Here is a 19,127-nt window from a genome sequence, read left to right on the forward strand (position 1 = left end):
GCGTGATGAAGAAAGCCACCCCCCTCTTCTTCCCAAACTTCTTTTATCTGGAAGCCTGGCTGATTAAACACAAAGAAAGCAAATGCTTGTCAGCAAATGCAGGGAGCATTGTTCAACATAAAAGAAGCTATTTAATCTCCAACGTAGAATCAGCTGGGATATGATTGGAGGGGGGGGGGGCTTTCTCGCTCTCCTCTTGATAAAATTTCTTTTTGTTTTATTGTCTCGGCTTTGTCAAATATTCCTCATTATATGCTACCAGGTTCAAAGAGGCTTGCAGGTATGATTTCTATGCTGAATGTTGACTTATTTCAGAGAATCTGCGAGAACAATTAACCGGGAAACTCTCCTATTCAAATCTCGCCTCGCCTCTGAATTTACAAGGCAATCATAAGATATATCTTAATCTGATTATTTCTGCAGTTGCCAGATTGGGAATAATAACAGCGATCTTCCATTGGAAAATGCTGTAACGTTGGTTGAAAACTGAGCAAGTTCTTGCACTGATCATGACGCACATTTCAACACCAGGCTTTTTTCAAATACTTTTATCACATGGTTTCATTTAGTCATCACATGAACTAGCCGAGGTGGCGCAGTGGTTAGGGTGCAGTACTGCAGGCCACTTCAGCTGACTGTTATCTGCAGTTCAGCGGTTCTAATCTCACCAGCTCAGGGTTGACTCAGCCTTCCATCCTTCCGAGGTGGGTGAAGTGAGGACCCGGATTGTTGTTGGGGGCGATATGCTGACTCTGTAAACCGCTTAGAGAGGGCTGAAAGCCCTATGAAGCGGTATATAAGTCTAACTGCTATTGCTATTGCTAGCCACAACAGTAAAGATATAGCAACCAAGGACTCCCCATCTATTTTTGGACTTTAAGTTAGTTAGTTAGTTATAGTTTATAGTTATAGTTTATTAATCTTGTATGCCGCCCACTCCCGAAGGACTCCGGGCGGCTTACAATACAAAGGGGAAGGGAATAAATAAGTTCTATCGGCCTAGTCTGAATGAGAAATTGCAAGGAAGTTAAGAGTTATTGTATAAATCTATGAACTGCATAGGATACTATCAGTGACATAATGTGTTGTACTGGTGGTCAGTAACCCATTATTCCCATTGACAATGGGAAATGCAATATTATACAACCTCAAAGTTATACAATCCGTTTTAGCAAATACCCGAATAGAGGCAAGAAATGCAAAGAAAACATGCCACACGAATTCAACCTAGTTTGTATATTTTTGAAATACATGGAACATTTTTCAGATTTCAAGCATTAATTTGAATTGCTAATACTACAGACAGAAGGAGTTCAATGGGATCAATGTATGTTTTAGGAAGAGTGCTATGCCCCATACAATAGTTTTGTAGGACTAATGTAAAGGATATTAATGCCCCATCTTGAACATATTTTCAGTAGAATCCAATGGATTTTAAAGGGATTTGTTGTGTAAAGAGGTCTTTAGAATTTCAGCTTTGTTTTAAATTCTGTTTAAAATACTCTTACAAATTGTATTAATAAAGGATTTTTATTTCAACTACCCACCAAAGTCCAGTAAGAAAAGAGGCAAATTACTTCTATGGAACATTATGCTTGTTCTCTACCATTCCTCACCTCTGACATAACCTATGGAAGGATAAATCCTTCCAACATATTTTGTGGAGAGAAGGATCTTATTTCTTGTTAGAACTTAGAAGAACTTTATAAGTAACTCAGCAAACATCAAAATGGTAGTTTGACATATTAGTTTCGGCTTCCCAGAGGACCAAGGATCAATCAACTCAGCAATATTTTATTCCCCCTTAAGTTGATTCGGATTCTTGATAATTATCTAGGCATATCCATAGAGTTTTCTTGGCAAAACCCAGACCCTTTTTCCGATTTGTTTTTTATTTTTAAAATCCCATGCACTAATCAAATTGACATTGCTTTTCTGCCATCTAAGAATATCAGGGGGTGTGCATAAGCGCACCAATGTGCCTACCATCCCTATCCTACTGTCCCCATTGATATGTACTCATTTTATGTGTTCAGGGCCATGTTATACTTATTTATAGCCATGTAATTTGCACCAATCCCATGTGAAAATGTCCATGTCTATACTAATACCTATTACCTTATACATGTTGACAAAAATAAATAAATAAAATAAAAAATAAAATAAATAAAGAGAAAAGCCACGTAAGGCTGCAATCTGTAGGCATTTCTCTCTGAAATATTTCTGTGAAAGGTGAGATAAAAAGAACCAATTAAATATTACATGGCTATAACGTTATTGTTCTTCTCCACAGTTTTCTACTCACACGTTAGTAGTCTAAGAAAGCTTAATTCGTCTGTCCCTAATAGCTGCTTTTGATATCGCCATAAATTAATTAATTACAATTTTCATACCCGCATTTCATTTTTCCTTCACCTATAATTCTTCAGTTGTCTGGCTCCCCAGTAAAGCCTTTGAAATCCAGTCGGGCTTTATTTCCTACCGTGCACGACAGGATGGGATGGGAAAGATGTGTTTTCTGTATGAAGAAGATGTCTACAAACTTTTAATCACACAAAACTATTCCACTGGGAATCTAAAGTGACAAAATATGTGTCATAATGATATATTTAGTTAATGGAATAAGGCTTGTTAAGAGAGTAATTTATGAGGGATACGTAGTTTTATATGGGTTTCCTTACACTGTTCATATTTTATTCTTATATAGTTATATATAGTTATTCAGATTTCTGATGTACAAGGACAAATGACGGTATGCCACTCATACCCATCAAGTGAGTTCTCTTGGCTCCTTATAGGGGATCCCCAGAGGTTCAAGCCAGGAAAAGAAGTAAAAATAATTTGTTTCTGTTCTAGAAGGCCCAAGACAGCTAGTTTGGCCTAACTGTTAATGCATCGTTCAGGTTAGAAACTGAGATATTATGAGTTCCAGTCACACCAATTTGGTGACCTTGAGCCTGTCACTCTCTCTCTCTCTCTGCCCTAGGAAGGAGGCAATGCAGTGGTAGGTTGCAGGCGGTATGCCCCAGTACCGGTGTACCGGAGCCTGCCCGGAGCACCGGATACTGTTCTGGTATGGTGCTCTGGAGGGCCCACCCACTCGCCCGAGCTTCGGTCTTTTAAGTCTTCGACGCTTCCGCACATGGGGCGTACAGCACCTGCGCGATGCTCCGCTAAGCAGCTGGAGAGTTGCAGAGGCTTGCAGAAGCGGTAAGATGCACACACACGCTGCGCGTGTATGCGCGTCCATGTGGATGCCGCCGGGCTTGTTCCAACCATACTGGTTGGAACAGGATCCGGAACCCACCCCTGAGACAATGACAAACTACTTCTGAAATCTTGCCAACAGAACTGCAGGGACATCTCCATATAATAGTCGGGGGTTACAACACTGACTCAAAGGCACAAAAATAAATAAGTAAATAAACAGTAAACCCACAGAGGTGCCGAACCACAAATTCTACTGCAGAATGCAAAACTCTTCGTACTTGGTTACAGGACTGTTTTGCAAAGGTGCTCAGAAAACCATTTTTTTAAAAGTACCTCTTGCCTAATGGAAAGTTGTCCACATTGGTTTAAATGCATGTTCTATAACTAAGCTTTGCTAACGATGCAATTACTTTTCTACTTACTAATTTCTGCTCTGATACCTTCAAGACACTGTTAATACTGAAAGCTCCTTTTGTTCCTGTACTTCTATACCTTCAGACAAACGACAACTGATTTCCACAGTCCTGACACACTAGCAAATTTATTATTTGTTTAAACCACCCCTGAAACCAAAACATTAAATTCCACATCGAACAGAAGTCACGGTGTCTCAAATGATAAGTACTTCCAGCAGTTTAAAGCAATTTTATTTATTTTTTTTTAAAAAAAATTCAAGAGTGCAGCTTGCTTGTACTTATTCTTGACATTTGGACACAATTCAGAAAAAAACAGATTACTTGAATAATTTTTACTAACATTATGATAAATCAGGCTACTGTACCTTGGAATTCTGCTAACATGCCTCATCTGTTTTCCTTGGGTAGATACAGAAGATGCTGATCCCAGAAGATGCCTTGAGTTAATTTAGTTATTCATCTGGTTCTCTCCATTCAACTGGAAAAAGAAAGCAAGGGGAAATTTCAGTTTTGTGTGTGTACGGGGTGTGGGTGTCTTTGTGTAAAACATTTTATTTTATTTTTAAGTCCTACATTTTCTCATGATTTGGTCATATATAATTTGATAAAATGAATGGTGATATCATAGAAATAGGGACCGACTTTCATGAGTAGCAACTAGCGTGGGAAAAAGGCACACATTCCATTGAATCCATGTAACATGAAAATTCTTTTTCTCTTGCAATACTATTTTTAGGTCAATGAACAAATAAAACTGCCTCACATGATAGATGCAATAATGGGTTGGAGAATATAGATAAATGTACTGTATCAGTAATTCTGTCACCCTGAAGTCTGTCACCCCGAAGAGCCGAGGTGGCGCAGTGGTTAAATGCAGCACTGCAGGCTACTTCAGCTGACTGCAGTTCTGCAGTTCGGCTGTTCAAATCTCACCGGCTCAGGGTTGACTCAGCCTTCCATCCTTCCGAGGTGCGTAAAATGAGGACCCGGATTGTTGTTGGGGGCGATATGCTGACTCTGTAAACCGCTTAGAGAGGGCTGAAAGCCCTATGAAGCGGTATATAAGTCTAACGGCTATTGCTATTGCTATTTCCTCAAATACAGTACTATCTGCACTAGGTAAGAATATAGTATTGATCTGAACGGCAGTTGTGCAAGAAGCAGGAGGGAAGGGCCTTCTTCCTTTGGATCTCAAAAGGAAGCCAAGTTGGGTCTTCCATAAGGATAGTTTTCTTTGAGTCACTGAAAGAGCAGAAAAGAATGCAGTTCAGTATCCATATCAGTTGAAATATATTGCTTCCTCCAGCACAGGGATGTCAAACCTGTGGGCCGGGGAGGTATCACAGACTGGCCATGCCCACCCCCCGGTTTAGCAAAAGGGAAAAAAGTTGTGATACATCACATGATGACCAACGTTGAGAGTTTGACACCTGTGCTCCAGCAGATTCTGCAAATGTTCGAAACGACTTTTGTTCAAGTCCTAATATACTAATATACTTTAGCATAAGACAGGACAGATGACACGATCCATTTACATGTAGCAGGGGTATTTATTTTATTTATTTAATTTATATGCCCCCCATCTCAAAACAAGTGATTCTGACACTATACATACATAGATCCATTTCCCATGCCTTCCATGTAGACGAGAGGTCAGGTAAACATTTCATTTTCATCCCACAACCTTCCATATGTTCCTTCAGTGTAGTATTTACTGTGTACCATATTTCTTATCTCACAACCATTTGAGGTTGTGTATAAGATGGCATGGCTGCCTCTTACGGATGCACCTCAATAGTCCACAGAAATACAAAGAGGGCATGGATTGCAACACCATGCCAGTCATCTTCCAAATGTTGGCATACAGGGGTCTACAAACTCTCATGAAATGTCAGATTAAAACCAATCAATTAAAATCAATAACATAGAATGTCACAGCAAACCTGTTAGGTTATTTTATTTGTAGAAACACGCCCTGAAGGCTTTACCTAATAAATTTTAACACATCTGATCCATACCATCAAATTAAAAGAATGTATAAATATGTATGTATCTCCTTATATACTGTCTTCTTTTTAAATGCAATTTTAAGCAGTTTGAATAATGAGAATGTTAGTCACGTGTAGTAGTCAGTTGCTTATGCACAATGAGTCTTCTCTTAGCGCTTTTATATGAGAGTTTTATTAAAACTGTGCTGATGGTTCAGCTGAATCTGTGGCTTCACTGCACCTTCTACAATGATATCCAAAGAAGAGGATCATCTTCCCTTTCTTGTTACATCCACCAAATTATTCTGAGAACTTCATGTCAATTTTTTTCTTATCATACAAGGTAAGTGTTATTGCCCATAATGTAGCAAAGTTCTGGACAGTTGTTATGAATGTGTCAGAGGTGGGTTCCTACCAGTTCGCACCTATTCGGTAGAAGCGGTTCGTCAAATCTACCAAACTGGTTAGAAGAGGTTCCACCAGTGGACCCGGAAAGCAGGCCACACCTACAGAAGAGGTTCCAAAGTTTTTTGAAACCCACCACTGGTCCTTGGATATGATTATTCTACACTATCATGCTCATATTTATAAAACTCAGTGCCTCTGTGAAAGGTAAGGATGACTACTGCGTTTGTGGTGCAATCAGAACATTGCGTGTGTTGAAGTTGTTTTAACGCAAACCAAAGATGCCTTTCAAAAAACAAGTTTACATCCTATTCTTATGCATGCCAGGGCTGTGTGTGAGGTCATTTAAGGTGGTTCTGACAAGTGTCGTTGGCATCTTCATATCCGGCAAGCCACTCCCATCCAGTCACATGGGGTGGCAAGCCACTCCCAGCTGGTCACATGGGGTGGCAAGCCACTCCCACAAAGGAGGCCACACCCACAGAGTAGGTTCGAACAATTTTTGAAACCCACCACTGGAATGTGTGCAAACAACTATTCCACATGACTAACGTGGAATATCAGATTCAATTCTCCAGCAGAGCTGGCTGGAGAATTCTGGGAGTTGAAGTCCTCAAGTCTTAAAGTTGCCAAGTTTGGGAACCACCGTTTTAGACCAATAAGAAATGGACCCGTTGTGCTCTGTGTGTCTACAAATGCTGCTAATCATCCCAATACTACCATCTGCTCATATGGGACAGAGCTGATTGTTATTGAATAAAGTTGTTGACCTCATTTCCTCATCGCACACGGAATCCTTATTCCAGCCACAGCGGCAGATTTAGCTGGATGTTAGGAAAAAAAGTTTCCTCACAATAGAACCAGCTGACAGTGGAATAAATCGCACCCCGTATGACGGGGACTTCCTCTTTTCTGGATGTGTACAAACAAAACCTGGGCAGCCACTGATTAGAGATATTTTAATTTGGATTTCTGCACTTTAAAAAGCTGTATCCTATGATGCTTTTTATTCTATAACCTAACACTATTTGCACATTTTTTTTAAAAAAAACAATGTGTTGGGAGGAAAAGTTTTATCAGCATTTATTTCAATTCACAGGATGACAGGAAGGGAAAATGATCAACTTTTTTTTTAAGTAGCCAAACTTTTTTCTATTTTTTTTCTTGTTTGCTTCATCACATTTTGTTCAAGCCATGCAGACACACATGATGTGTTATGAAACTGGAAGCCTAGTTGCAGTGCTACACCTTACATTTTGGTAGCCAACTACTGTAGATAGTGTTATTATAAGACATATTGCAGCTGCGTACAAAGCTAGAAAAGAATAAAAATCACAAGATGTTGGTTAAGATTTTCCTCTTGTTATAATTCCAGCTAGCGAATAATTTGTTCGGCCGACATCGTGATTCAACTACACTGCATTAATACGTTTCACCCAAAAGTAAAGTGATATTATTTAGAGCCGAGGTGGCGCAGTGGTTAGGGTGCAGTATTGCAGGCTACTTCAGCTGACTGTTATCTGCAGTTCAGCGGTTCAAATCTCACCGGCTCAGGGTTGACTCAGCCTTCCATCCTTCCAAGGTGGGTAAAATGAGGACCCAGATTCTTGTTGGGGGCAACATGCTGACTCTGTAAACCACTTAGAGAGGGCTGAAAGCCCTATGAAGCGGTATATAAGTCTAACTGCTATTGCTATTATTTTCTCTTTGAACAAGACTATCTAAAAAACACTGCAACATTTGTAATCATTTCATGCTTTAACCTAGTACTAATTTCCCCACAGAAATCCTTTTTTTCCTAATAGAATGTATGGAAAGCAAGGTACAAGAATGACTTTCTTCTTCGTACACTATTCCTCCAGCTGCCTACCATATATGAAGAAGCTTTGACGTGAACTTGACACAAACGCCTGCAATTTGCAAGATTAGTGTACCAAGCATACTGTGACTCTATAAAAAGAATAAGACTTTCTCCAAAACATTTCTGCATGCATCTTGGCAACTGCGACTCTTCCTTGAAGTTGCGGCTGTCCCAACAACCCCCGCAGTCATGCGATCTTGATTTGCAACCTAAGCTTTTGACAAGCAAAGTCAATGGGGAAGTTGGCAGGAATGTGCAAGTTTCAGTTATAGGAGGTCTTTGCTTAATCTGTGGTGATTAGCTTAATGCGGCTAACTGGGGACCTTCTGGAGTTGTTGTCACATATTTATGACCAGATCACTTTAGGGATGAAAATTCCTGCATATAGTAGATAGGGCATTTTCTTAATTTATTCTCATAAAATCTACATAGGAATCAGAGGTGCGTTGCTTCCGTTTCGGCTGAACTGGTAGTGGTATTTTGGTCTGGGTCGCAGTAACGGCAGCGACCCAGGCTGGCCACGCCCCTGAACCAGTTCCCCAGTTGCCGCTGCCGTCATATTGTTTAGTAGAATGCACAGTTCACTGTAACTTGTTCTGCGCATCAGTGAAGAACAATTTACATTGAATTGCGCACACGCAAAGCAAACCAGTAGTAAAACCAGGAGGGACCCACCTCTGATATGAGTATATTACAATTATTATTTCTTATGCTTTGATATCCAATTCTCACCTGAACCGTTTTCACAATTTTTCACAAGCAAAAGTTTTCCTCAAGTTTTCTCTTCCTAAGCATTATATTTTAAAAGCTATCCTGTAAAAGCTCTCTGAACAATTTATCTATCGCTTCTTTCACATTACATACAAATGGAAATAAAATATCGGATGTGTTTTATGTCTTTAGGAAGAAAATTTCTGCAACATTTCACGGGTAGAAAAACAATGCATTTTTCCAACAGTTATAAAGAAATAAATAACATCAGATTTAGAAGTAATATATATAGTATGAGTTGAAATAGTTGAATTGATAGAAATATGACAAATACAACTGGCAAGCACAATGTTTGTGCATTTCTATAAAGCATCATCAAAGTGGAACAGTTGGTGTATCCTTCATTCTCCTATTTTCTATTCGTGGGGCAAAATGATACTTATTCTATCTTTATCCTTTGAAATCTCTCTAAAACCTTATCACATTTAATTTCTATTGAAATAAATTCCAAACTCCGGGGATATTAAATTAGAAGAGTTATTGATGTTGTTTCTATAAAAAATATCTGAAACCAATCAAATATGGATAATGTACCCTGCAGAACTTTATGTAAAGCTTTTAATTATTGTTAATGTATTTGGATGTACCAAGGTGTAGAAACTATGTTCTACGACAATTAAAAATCCAATATTTTGGATTCACAATTTTTTTAGTGTGAAAAATGAAATCCCATCTTCTTCTTATCAATTATTGATATGACATCTTTTTCATTTAGTAGGTATCTTCTAAATCTCAAAAATTAAGTTAACCATTCAAATGATTCAATTCATTCCATGGTAAGAAGCCAACCAGTATTCAGATAAAGTCAAATACCGCTATTTCCACTTGTAGATATATTATACTTAATATATCTTATTAAAAAACAAATGTACCATAAAATTTCAGTATGCCTCATCTTTTTAAATCTACCTGCCTCTTTCATGGCTTTTTCTTTTTTTTGAAATATACTTTTTTTATTTTCCATTTTCATAACATATAATCACATGTATACTATTACATAGCCAATATCCTATTGTATTAAGTGGTAATTACATCAGTTCCTCTTGACGTCAATGCCCAGAAAGATAAAAACCCATTATTAGCTCTTCTGCTCTCCATACACCTCTTTCTTCTACCTCTTTCCTACCTCCTTTCTTCCCTCCATCATCCTTTCCTACTTCCCCTTCCTTTCTCCTTCTCCTCTCTCTTCCTTCCACTCCTCCTTCTCCTCCTCATCTTCCCCCCTTACCCTCTCTCCTATCCCCCTCTTCCTATCTTTCTTCTCTCCTGTTTCCCACTCTTCTACATCCTTTCTTCCCTCCATCATCCTTTCCTACTCTACTTCCCTTTCCTTTCTCCTTCTCCTCTCTCTTCATTCCACTCCTCCTTATCCTCCTCATCTTCCCCCCTTACCCTCTCTCCTATCCCCCTCTTCCTATCTTTCTTCTCTCCTCTGTTTCCCACTCTTCTACATCCTTTCTTCCCTCCATCATCCTTTTCTACTCTACTTCCCCTTCCTTTCTCCTTCTCCTCTCTCTTCATTCCACTCCTCCTTATCCTCCTCATCTTCCCTCCTTACCCTCTCTCCTATCCCCCTCTTCCTATCTTTCTTCTCTCCTGTTTCCCACTCTTCTACATCCTTTCTTCCCTCCATCATGCTTTTCTGCTCTACTTCCCCTTCCTTTCTCCTTTTCCTCTCTCTTCATTCCACTCCTCCTCATCTTCCCCCCTTACCCTCTCTCCTATCCCTCATTTACATGGCTTCTTCTTGTCAACTATAACAGCTGACATTTTAGCTTAAATGCAGACTAAACCCAACTGAGCAGAGAATGCCAGCCAAGCAGATCTAATAAACTCCAAAGTAACCAATATATTACCATTTTGAGGTTGTAAAGACTGATTTTCCAAGAATCGTAACTTTGCTGCTACAGCTTTTATGGTATATACTGTGTGCGCACCACCATATAGTATATTGCTTATATACTGTTGTTGTTTTTTTAATGTACCCATCAACAGATGGCTAAGCTCCACAAGAATGTTCAAATATCCTTACGTCAGTGTTTCTCAACCTTGGCGACTTTCAGTCCTGGGGATTTCAACTCCCAGAATCCCCCAGCCAGCTGTGCTGGCTGGGGAATTCTGGGAGTTGAAGTCCCCAGGACTGAAAGTCGCCAAGGTTGAGAAACACTGCCTTAAGTAGTCAACAACAGATACACTGGAATTTCAGACAGTAATTGTCAGTGACAGAATTGTCTTGTGAAATCCACACAGCAACATGCTGGTAACTAAGGGTATCAGCTCTTTGTTTCTCCTTTTACCAGCCTTCAGAAATCCTAATAAATTCTGAGTGCTTGAATCTCAAAGATTACATTATTCAAAACTTGGCAAATATATGAATAAGTGGTTTATCTACATCACTTATTGACGCAAAGGTATTGAATTTCTTTCTTTTTCAATAGCTGGAGAAAAAAAACTTGGCAGAGAGCATAAATACCTTGAAGTAGACGATTAGTTTCTGTTCTACAATTCAGTACTTTATATTCATTCTTCTCAACAAGTCATTTTGCCTCCGTATTGTCTCACTGTAATTATTTTGCTGAGCTTGACATGCAGTTTTAATCTTTCTGGAAATATTCTTCCCTGCATTTTGTCTCTGAAGCCAGGAACTTCTTGCCAGCTTTCTATTCTTCCTATTGGTGTTTTACACATGAAGTCTATTTTCCTTTAGCAAATGGGGTCTTGGTGTCTTTGTCTTTTCTTTGCTAGCTTTCAGGCATGTTTTGGCAGAAGTTTGACTGCCGAGGCATCAGAAAGCAGAGAAAAGGGAGGGACTGTGCAGTCATTTGTCAGCTTTTCCCGCATCTGTAATTTTTTGTCCACTCAGCACTACTAGAGGGGCTTAAAAGGGGGCAATTCTCAGAGCTGAAGAGAGTCAAAAGCTCTTTAAACAACCACCAGACAGTAGCAGTCAAAGTCGGGAAGAGAAAGGGTTGGCTTTAAACTGTCTGCTGGGTGCAAGGCACGTTTATCTAATTTTTGGTGAACAAAACTGCTCTATATATGAGTTAAAACTGCTCTATATATGAGTTAAGAGGCAATATCTCAGATGACTAAACCAAAGAAAACACTTTAGGGACATTGAACGGGAACTTGACTGTCCTACATTATTCCTCTAAAGGCAAAAGCCACTGCACAGGTCACTGCTATGAAACTTTTGATTTCTGCGCTTTCTGAAATCTATCCGCTTTCAGAAAAGAAAACACGACTTTGAAATATCTCAGGAAAACAGCAAGATATCACAATTTTGGTCTTTTCACCTCCTATCACATAATGATTGATGACCCAGTATGCTTGATTTTTATGAACCAGAAATGCTGTTCTGTTACCATTTCTGTAGGCTGTTGTTATCTGAACTCCTACTGTGACTGTTAATTAATCAATCTGACAAACCACGGAAAGACCCAGCGATCTAAGAAATTATTACTTCCAATTCCAGTGATTAATAACAGATTGTAAGATATTTATCCATCCATCCATCTATCTACACCGGTATCTATCTATCTATCTATCTATCTATCTATCTATCTATCTATCTATCTATCATCTATCTATCTATCTATCTATCTATCTATCTATCTATCTATCTATCTATCATCTATCTATCTATCATCTATCTATCTATCATCTATCTATCTATCTATCTATCTATCTATCTATCTATCTATCATCTATCTATCTATCATCTATCTATCTATCATCTATCTATCTATCTATCTATCTATCTATCTATCTATCTATCAATCATATCTATCTATCATCTATTTGGAACGAACTCCCCGCGGAGATTCGGACCCTCACCTCTCTCCCTGCTTTCTGAAAAGCTGTTAAAACCTGGCTGTGTCGGCAGGCCTGGGGTTGATGAGCTCCCTTCCCCTCTCGACAGGTGTGGTTGTTGGTCATTTTAATATGTTTATTTTGTACTTGTATGTTTCCCCTTCCCGTTTAAGTTGTTTGCCGCCCTGAGTCCCTTTCAGGGAATAGGGCGGCATATAAATAAAATAAAACTTAAAACTTAAACTATCTATCATCTATCTATCTATCTATCTATCTATCTATCTATCTATCTATCTATCTATCTATCTATCTATCTATCTATCATCCATCCATATCATCTACCTACCTACCTCTCTATCTCTCTATCATCTATCATCTATCTATCTATCTATCTATCTATCTATCTATCTATCTATCTATCTATCTATCATCTATCTATCTATCATGTATCATCTATCTATCTATTTATCTATCTATCTATCTATCTATCTATCATCTATCTATGTATCTATCTATCTATCTATCTATTATCTATCTATCTATCAATCATCCATCCATCCATATCATCTACCTACCTACCTCTCTATCATCTATCATCTATCATCTATCATCTATCTATCTATCTATCTATCTATCTATCTATCTATCTATCTATCTATCTATCTATCTATCTATCTATCATCTATCTATCTATCATGTATCATCTATCTATCTATTTATCTATCTATCTATCTATCTATCTATCATCTATCTATCATCTATCTATGTATCTATCTATCTATCTATCTATCTATCTATCTATCTATCTGCAGAGGGAATGAAAAATAACTAATCACATTGTGCTAAAATGTGTTATTATTTCAAAGTTAAAGTTTTGAAAAAGATAGACAGAAACAAAACAAAAAACCCATATTCCTGAATTAATAACAAAAAACAAGCAAACAAATGAAATGACAACACTGGTAACTTGCGTTGAAATGTTAGAGAGACGGAGTGAAGCATTAGATGTCCAGGAAAACATGATTATGCAGTCATAGTGAAGAGCCTTTTTAGTGCCTTCTCCTATAAAAGTTTGGCAATCATGAGGGTGTTTTTTTTTTAAAAAAATGTTAAGGGTTCAACACAACAGGGACGCTGCAATTTTGCCAATTCTTTTAGACAGATTTTTCTATTAATCACCTGAGTGACCTTGGGCCACTCTTCTTCAACCCATCTGAGAGGGTTGTTATTTTGAGGAAAATAGGAGGAAGAAGGAATATTATATATGTTGGCCTTATTAGAGAGATTGTCAGGGAGGGCAGACCATTTTTATCTAGGCTTCTTCCTCCAGAGACTAACCCGGTTACCATGTATGCAGTGGCAAAGTTCTGTGCTGCTGCAATATCCATAAGAAAAAAATTGGCTACAGTATAGTACCAGCTTGTACCAATTAGCAATAGCAATAGCAGTTAGACTTATATACCGCTTCATAGGGCTTTCAGCCCTTTCTAAGCGGTTTACAGAGTCAGCATATTGCCCCCAACAACAATCCGGGTCCTCATTTCACCCACCTCGGAAGGATGGAAGGCTGAGTCAACCCTGAGCCGGTGAGATTAGAACCGCTGAACTACAGATAACAGTCAGCTGAATGGCCTGCAGTGCTGCACTCTAACCACTGCGCCACCTCGGCTCTTTATCTCGACATACCTTTAACAATCTTTGGACCATAATGTTATTATCCACTTTTAATGTCAATACTTTTTAATTATATTTTAATGTTAGTGTTTTTTAATATAGTGTAAAAACAAATGTATATTGCTGGTCTTTGACCGTAATAAAGATCTTACTTACTATATATGTTGGCCACCTTGAGACATTTATAAATATAATAAAAGTGGCACATAAATAAATAAATAAATAAATAAATAAGAACTGGCTTACTTCACATACCTAGTACATACATACAGTATAAGATGTTTGACCTTCTCAGAACTTAGAACTCTTATAAGCAGTCTGAGTACATTTCCCCTTTATCATTTTTGAAATACACCGATTTAAAACAGGGAGGCCTTCTTGTTTATTTAAAAGCAATTGAAGAACACTCTAGACATTTCCTGGAATGAATATGTAGAGATAAGTAGCAAGAACAACTTGGAAAGAGGAAAAAGACCATTATTATTTGCTTAAGCAGTTAAACCCCAAAATGGCAAAGCCATTGGATTTTTTAAATACCCAGAGGAAGGGGAAGTTCAACAAACTTTTTTTGTTTGTGTGTGGAATGAATGCCAGGTGAGTTAGTAAAATGATGTAGTGAGTTTGATCTTTCAATCAGAGTTTGAAAGATTGTCTAATTTTCTTCTGCCATCTTCCTATGCAAAACCAAGCTGGGATCCACACTCAAAAAGATAACACAAATAAAGGGTTATCCATAACCTTTTTTTCCTTTAAACATGGGAGATAAACAACAACAATGTACATCATAAGGAGTTTCAATTATTTATGTAGCATGTTACCTGCTGGTTTCAGTAATATAAATAATCTAATTAAAGGACATAAGAGAACATGATAAAATAATATATTTTCTATACACTGCTTATTTTACATGAGCTATGTAGTTCCCTCTCATTTTTATTCATATTGGTAACAACTTATAAAAAAGAAATCGCTGCCGAGCGTTTTATTTCATTTTAAAATGAATCACACAATGAATGCGGTTTATTCAAAGGAATTGTCTGTCATTTCTTTTGACGCTGGGAAATTTTCATCTGGACTACTACTACTAAAAGGGTGAGCCCATGTATGAAATCCTTCCTCTCATCATCTAGTGCAGTGGTTCCCAACCTTGGCAACTTGAAGATGTCTGGACTTCAACTCCCAGAATTCCCCAGCCAGCATCCATCAGGTGGCAACGTTTAGGGGAAGTGTCTAGGACAGTGTTTCTCAACCTTGGCAACTTGAAGATGTCCGGACTCCAACTCCCAGAATTCCCCAGCCAGCGAATGCTGGCTGGGGAATTCTGGGAGTTGAAGTCCGGACATCTTCAAGTTGCCAAGGTTGGGAAACACTGATCTAGTGTAATCACAGAGTGCCAAGGATAATAAATGCTGGTGGGAGCCTGATGTACTCTGGACTTAATGGCCTTGCACTGAGATCTTAATCACTGTACCAGATAATGCTCTAGAAAAGGAAATGACAAAAAGTTCAGATATTGCTCTCCTGGTGGGAATAACCAGTCCAATTCTTTTTTCCCAGCAGTAATTTAAATTATGATCCCAGAAGATGTACTGCCAGCAAACATTTGCAGTAGTAGCTACTGGCAATTTAAATACATATTTGAACCTCTGGGAGGTTTGGTCATTACAAGTGAACCAGACTGCTTAAAATGTATGTTCAAACACTTAAGGACATTGCTGAATGGGAAACTGATTGCTTTGAAAGGTTTACATTATATTTGGTTAGAAATCATGTCAGCCTGGTGGCAAAAGTAACAAAAGCATTCTTTCCTTACTATATAATGTGATTGCCCCCTACCTTGTCATCCCATTTTCCACCAATATAAATGATATGTAGGATTTTTTGATATGTAGAACTTTTTGGATTAGTCTGCCACAAATGTTTGCCACTATTGTTTTCTGAATTTAGACTTCCTCCCATATTTGGGCATACCAGGGGTTGTGACACTAAATACATACCTATTTCCCTGGCTCAGCTGATAAAGGAGGAGAACCTTGTGGCTTAGTGGTTAACACATCTGCCTAATATGTAATACAGCCCAGGTTCGAATCCCAGTAAGGGTATGGCTAGCTGATGAGAGCTAAATAGCTTGAAATAGATCTATACTAGTCTCCCTTTATTTATTTATCAGCACAAATACAACATATATGTATGTATGTATGTATGTATGTATGTATGTATGTATGTATGTATATATGTGTATATGTATGTGTGTGTGTGTATGTATGTATGTATGTGTGTATATATATATATATATATATGTGTGTGTGTGTGTGTGTGTGTGTGTGTGTTATATTTGTGCTGATAAATATGGAATGGAAGTGTGATCTTCCTCCCATATTTGGGCATACCAGGGGTTGTGACACTAAATACATACCTATTTCCCTGGCTCAGCTGATAAAGGAGGAGAACCTTGTGGCTCAGTGGTTAACACATCTGCCTAATATGCAATTTAGCCCAGGTTCAAATCCCAGTAAGGGTATGGCTAGCTGATGAGAGCTAAATAGCTTGAAATAGATCTATACTAGTCTCCCTTTATTTATTTATCAGCACAAATACAACACAAATGTAACAAAGGCAACAGTAAAAAATGTTGGGTTTCTGTCTGGATGGTCTCTTGTGACGAGCCGATAGACAGAGAATGTTTGGGCATACCAGGAGTTGTGACACTAAATATATATATTGTTGAAGAAATAGTATTTTAAAGTAAATTTTGGGAGTTGGAAGGGACTTTTGCAGTCTTCTAGTCCAATCTCTTCTCAGGCAGGAAGTCCTATACCAGTGATGGCAAACCTTTTAGGCACAGAGTGGGATTCAAATAATTTAACAACTGGTTCACTGCCCTAATGACCAGCTGGGTAGGCGTGGCTTGGTGGTCATGTGACTGGCTGGGCGTGGCCAACTCAACATCACTCAGGTCGATGGGCACTTCACCTTAGCTGTGACATTGTAGCAAGGGTTAAACGGAGAGGCAGTTTCTGTAAGCAGGGCAAATAAAGATGAGGCTAGAAACAACACCAGAGTGTTTCCTTCCTGCCTTTCTTACAGGATTAGCCCTGTAAAGTGGGGAAAAACAAAAGGAGATTTCTTCCAACAACCGGTTCTCCGAACTGCTTAGAAAGTTAACAACCGGTTCTCCTGAATAGGTGCGAACCAGCTGAATCCCACCACTGGTCCAAACCCAGAGCACCAGAAACCCAATGACCAACTGGCTGGCCCCCATGCACGCCTTGGAAACTTGATGATGGGATGGCCGGAGCCCATGTGCGCCTCGGAAACCTGACAACCAGCTGGGTGAGGTGGGGCGACGGCACGCGTGCCCACAGAGAGGGCTCTGTGTGTCATCTTTGGCGCACAGCCATAGGTTCGCCATCATGGTCCTATAACATTTCAGACAAATGGTTGTCCAATCTCGTCTTAAAAACTTCCAGTGTTGGAGCATTCACACCTTTTGGAGGCAAGTTGTTTCACTGATTAATTGTTCCAACTGTCAGGAAATTTCTTAGTTCTAGATTGGTTTTCTCCTGATTAGTTTCCATCTATTGCTTTTTGTTCTACCTTCAGGTGCTTTGGAGAATATGTTGACTAGAGGCTAGTACTAATAGGTTGACTGAAGGCTAGTAATTCATACCTTGTTTTCCCAAAAATAAGACCTCCCCGGATAAAAAGCCCAATCGGGCTTTAGAAGAGCATGCGCTAAAATAAGCCCTCACCCTAAAATAAGCCCTCCCTGAAAATATTGAAACACAGCAGCAGCCATGAGGTAACCATGCTCACTGCCTCCTGCACCTCAAAAATAATAAGACCTCCTCGAAAATAAGGCTAAGTGCTTATTTTGGAGGGGGGGTTTCAAAAGAAAATACAACCCTGTTTTATTTTGGGGAAAATACGGTATTCCAATTGGATCATTAGCCTTCAGCATCATTAATATTTTCAAGAATTACATTTCCTTCGAAAAGGGATGTCTATTTTAATTAAATATGTGCTGTCTGGTTATTGTTGACACCCCAGCCCTGTATTCCCATCTATTAATTATATCTTGCATTCTCCCTTCTAAAGTTCTCATAATATTGGTCATTGCTGACAGAGATTGATTGACAAGAAGAAAAGAGCCACTGTTATGAATCTCCAGTAAAACTTGTTAAATGCATTTTGTTTGTACTTACAAGTATTTTATACTTGCTTTGTGCACTCTTAAATATTTCCTTACTCTTAGTAGGCACTTAGAGAAACTTGATGACTATCTACGCGTTCCTTGGCAATTTAGGGAATGAGGAACAAACATATTATTGTCATTTGATATGTTACAGAAATTCGGTCCCTTCATTAAACTTAGTCCTTGAAACTGGACTGACACAAAGATTCAGAGAACTGGACAATTAGAGGAAAATAGAGTGAGGAAAATAAATCTACCTAATGTGTGTGTGTGTGTGTGTGTGTTAATTTGTTTTGTTCTATTTGTTCATGATAGCTCCTTCACACCATTGACGCAGTTTCTCGTTCACAGATTTTCAAACTTCTTGGCTGGTGGTTACATTTAAAATTTGGAGAAAATATTGCAGATGCTATCACAGAAAAATATACTGTACAATTGATTATGGAGGTCACATTACAAAAATATCATTATATTTTCTGCCATATTTTCTAGTTCTTCATCAGGATACTCTCTACTACCTTGCTCTCTACTACCTACCTTCCTGGGGGCTGGGGGGGGGGGTCAGGGTGCAGTAGTCCTTTTTATTTCTTAAGAAAGGTGATCAGAAGCATTTTCTCTTCACAAAATGTGGCCGATTCTACATGGAAACACTCTTATCTGTTTCTTCTTCACAAGATTTTTTTTTCTGAACAGAACACACATAACTCATTATTTTGTGAATGTCTTTAATTTACATTTTCACTATATTTCCTTCTCTTCTTTTACTAGCCATCATGCTAGCTACTATTATGACT

General features: G+C 38.5%; 1 long non-coding RNA gene across 8 annotated transcripts in view; it reads right to left on the reverse strand.

Moving 5' to 3' along the window:
- Nucleotides 1-19,127, reverse strand: part of LOC148044514 (uncharacterized) — a 127,508-nt gene that overhangs the window by 60,423 nt on the left and 47,958 nt on the right. For all 8 annotated transcript variants that reach the window (XR_015697237.1, XR_015697240.1, XR_015697239.1 and 5 more), the window contains exon 3: nt 3,992-4,104. This is a non-coding gene — a long non-coding RNA (uncharacterized LOC148044514). The remainder of the gene's footprint in view (nt 1-3,991; nt 4,105-19,127) is intronic.

Source organism: Thamnophis sirtalis, unplaced genomic scaffold, assembly GCF_051295495.1.
Source record: "Thamnophis sirtalis isolate CommonGarterSnake01/CBP01778 unplaced genomic scaffold, rThaSir2_p1.2 scaffold_7, whole genome shotgun sequence".
Lineage (NCBI taxonomy): Eukaryota > Metazoa > Chordata > Lepidosauria > Squamata > Natricidae > Thamnophis > Thamnophis sirtalis.